General features: G+C 37.8%; 1 pseudogene; it reads right to left on the minus strand.

Annotated features, from left to right (window-relative positions):
- Positions 1-3,328: 3,328 nt before the first annotated feature.
- On the minus strand, positions 3,329-3,988 carry LOC126703608 (MDIS1-interacting receptor like kinase 2-like; annotated as a pseudogene).
- Between the last annotated feature and the right edge of the window lie 397 nt (positions 3,989-4,385).

Here is a 4,385-nt window from a genome sequence, read left to right on the forward strand (position 1 = left end):
GAAGAGAGGGTGTTTCTGTGTGTTTTGGAATGGAGGAGAGAGGGGGTTTATATAGTAGTGGTGGAGAAAATATGAATGGAAGGTCATTTCATAAGGGTTGACAAAGGATCAAAAAGAATCATGAACCTAGACCTTATTTTAGACTTTGGGGAAATCTGGTGCATTAAATGTAGAGATTGGTGGGAGTGAGGAGTAAGCAAAATTCAGTTTTCCTATTAGAGATGGCAATAACAACTGGACTCGTGGGTACCTGGCTCAATCTCTCACCTTGCCCTCACTGACTCACACTCTCATCTCATCCGCCCCTCACGGTCTCACTTAGTCATCCTCACCCTCACTCTCATTCACTCACCGACCCACCCTCACCCTCGTGGAGGAGCACAAATCTCATGGGGGTTGCTGTTTGTCACGGAAGAGCACGAGATTGTTAGATCGAAGCATGGGATTGTTAAATTGGAGAGAGATGTACGTGTTGTTAGATCGGAGCACAGGATTGTTAGATTAGAGAGAGATGTGATGATCGGAGGAGCTCTTGGTCGTGTTGAGGTTAGGTGAAGCCTAGGGGTGGGATTGATGGCTGAAACCTTCGCCAATGGAGCTTTAGTGGTCTGAGTTCTTTTTTTAGGTTCATTTTTTTTTTAGGTTCATTTCCTCTCTCAATAGTTTTTGTTTTTGGGTATTTATTTGAGGATTCAAATGATTCAATATGTATAGGATGTAATGCATGTGTATATTTTGTGTTGGTTTAGTTAACTATAGTGCCAGAGATAACTTCCAAGAATGTGAATTGGAGTTGATGTTTGTGTTAATGTAAAAATGGGTCCATAAATGGAGTTTTGTTTCTTCTATTTTTTGGGTTTATTTATTATTTATTTTTTGTCTAAGAATCTCATTTTAGCAAGACTGATAACACAATGTTGATTGATTTGTGTTGCTGTTTTTTTTTTTTTTTTTTTTTTTTTTTTAAAAAATAAGATTGGGTCAGATTGGGCCATGGATTAGGCCTAGAACTGAAGTGGCTGGACGGGGCTCGCGGATAACCGATGGGGTGGGTTTGGGGCTAAAAAAAGACCCGTTTATTAAACAGGTCGGGTCCGGGTATAAAAAAACCAACCCTAAACCCGACCCGTTGCCATTCCTATTTCCTATAGCTACTGTAACAGCCTATAGAGCCAAATTCAAAAAAAAAAAAAAATCATATCTTACTCAATTCTGATAAAAATTATCTCCTTCTTGTGCTCAAATTGAAGCCTCGAATGTCTAATTTCTGGGAAAATTAATCTTATTCACAGATTCAAAATATTTTGAGAGATATTAATGAAATGGTGAGCAGATGACATTTGTTAGAAAATAATTTCAGCACAATTAACATTAATAGGTCTCAAATTAGTTTCCAATTAACATTAATAAGCTCCTGTGCGTACCCAAATTCTACTATATGGACCGGGCTTAGAATTGGGCTCACAATCTACTTGTATAGTGGGCCTAGTATTTCCTACTATGGGCAGATCCACCTCAAATCACTCTATAGCTTCCCTTTATCCCAGTGAACACCCTCACTCTCCTCTCTGTGTTATTCACTCCCAGGTGTCGCTTGTTTGCTCTCTCTCTCTCTCTCTCTCTCTTACTTTCTTCTTTTTCTCTCCAGAAATGCTAACCCCCCATTTCTCATTCTCTTCTTTTTTTTATAGCTTCATGTTGGTGGAGGCGTCATGATTATTCCCTAAGCTCACTTGTGTGGGTGGGGTCCAATCTAATTATTCCTGATGAAAATACGCTCTGATCAAAACGGTGATAATGGCATTGGAACTAACTCCAGCCTCCAAGAGACTGCCTAGTAGTGATGTCCCCTAAGGCAATACCGGGCTGCCGAGAACTTGGGTATCCCCGAGCAATTGCACTCCCGACCAAGTTAGAGTTGATCGGCAAGGGCTTGCTTTTGACATGTTCAAAACATGATGGACTCATTATGGTTTTTGGGCTCAGATTGGGCCTCAAAGTGTGTTCAAATTAGGGTCATAGGTCCAACGAGGACAGGGTCATATATTGTACTACAAGGCCAAGGCCCAAGGCCTAATGGGCCTGGGGCCCTGCCTCGTACAGCTCCAATCACTCCCATTTCAGACTTAATTTGGTCCAAATTTACCCTAGTTAAAAAGATAATTGCACAAATTACTTATTGAATAATTAATGTTTGACTATCTAATTGATTAAGTCTGTGCAACCTTACCGTAAAATGTAGTCATAGCCAATCAAATGATGAAATGTCATTAATCATTGATTATAATTATAACAAATTGGAATTAATTGTTCATAATCACATATTGTCGGACTCAATTCGTGATAGTGCATTCTGGCTATTAAAACTTGATTTGATGATAACTTTCAATTTGATGGTCCGATTAGATTGATTTGATCATTACAAAATCAAGGTCATTTTGATGAAATGAAATCAAGGATCTAATGGCCATAATTAAGATGCCTATTTCCAATGTGAAATTATCCTTGTACCCTTCATGTAAGGTTAAATGCGAGTTGAAAAATGGGGTGTCAACAATTATATATATAAATATAAAAAATAGTAATAAACCCGAAATGGTACACTAGTATTGACCAGTACCAAAGTATATTGTTCCGTTGGCTAAATCAATACAGCCTCCGGTACGAGATTGACTCCCTTGGTCTAACTGGCCAACCCAAACCGCCTAACTTAATGATCTGCATAGGGCACGTGAGTCGAGCGGGTTGGCAGGTCAAGCAAATATTCTGCACACCCTTAGTAGCAATGAAGATAACATCTTGAGCAACCAGGCGGGTTGGAGATGGGAGACGTTGGTCTAAAATTTCATTTAACATCATATTTTGAGGTGATGATGATGATAATGAAGTTAAGAGTTCACTAGGATGTCTTCCCATTAATATTTCTAGTGCCACCACACCAAAGCTATAAACATCACATTTTCAGTCACCACCATAGCATATGCTAGCTCTGCATATAAAAAGTACTTAAAATGTAATGCATTTCGTTTTTCCTTAATGATCATCACAACTTTTTCTTTTTGTATACTTTTTTTTTCAATTTTATTTTTATGAAGAGGTTGGTCAGTATATAAAAGTTCCATTGTGAAAATGATTATTTTCTACCATGCATATATATGGTTTCGGTTCATATAACAAACAATAAAGCTGAGTAGCATGATTATCAAGAGAACCCTACATAGCTAGCCTTTTAAAATAATAAGTGGAAAATAAGTTATAGTTCAAAAAGAAAAACTCACCTAGAGCAATATAACCATAAGTCCCAGCAAGTAAAGTTTGACTAGAGAAATTAGGACCAAAGTTTAATTGTGCCAAAATTAGATACAAAAGCCTCCAACTCAGAATTCAATAGAATATTGCTGCTACTTATATCTCGATGAACAATCACTTGGACACATTCATGATGTATATAAGATAAGGCATGTGCTATACTTTTGATGACATTCATCCTCTTCATCCAATCCAATTCCACAACCTCAACATCATTACTTAGGATAGAAAACAAGCTTCCCATTTCCATGTACTCATACACCAAAAACATGCATATTTTATGCAAACAGTAACCATGAAGTTTAATAATATTCCTATGCCTAACTGTTAACATTTTAATCTTGTTTTTGAAACTCCTATCAAAAGTTGAGTCTTCAGCTTCCAAGTGATGAAGTTTTTTTTACGCAACTACTTTACTACTAGGCAATTGTGCTTTGTAAACACTACCATAACCACCTGTTCCAATCCAATATCTAATGTCAAAATCCTTTATTGCTTCAATGCTGTCTTCATATGCAATTTTGTCATCATAATCCCATATTGAGAACAAGTCCCTGCTTTTTGTTCCTCTTAACTGGGATTGTGTTTTCCTAACTTGGTGTCGAGAGTGAAAAATATACCTAAGAAGTAAAAGCACAAAAAGAAGGCTAAATGGAACCAAAATTTTTACTTGGTGCATTGTTTTAGAAGATGGAGGGCAAGGAGCAAAGCCTTTGATGTCACCACATAAATTCTTGTTGCCAATAAATCGATCAAATCCATCATATTGAAAAATATCTGGAATTGTATAAAATATATATATATTGTAAGGTTGAATTTAATCAACCATGTGTTGGCTTTATTCCGTGACAAATTTGCTTGTAATACAACACTTAGAAACCTTGTATTTAGGTGGGAATCATGTAAGGGTAGTGTGTGAGAGAGTGTGAAGAAATGCTCAAGACAGTGCAGTGAAGAAGAGACTTGCGGCTAGGACTCACGGGTGGCTCGTGGCTTGCAAGCCGCCAAAAGTTGCTCACGCACAGAGCATGCAGGGGAGCTGAACAGTCATGCCACCTGGAGCACTACAGGACAAA

This window comes from Quercus robur, chromosome 2 (genome assembly GCF_932294415.1).
Source record: "Quercus robur chromosome 2, dhQueRobu3.1, whole genome shotgun sequence".
NCBI lineage: Eukaryota > Viridiplantae > Streptophyta > Magnoliopsida > Fagales > Fagaceae > Quercus > Quercus robur.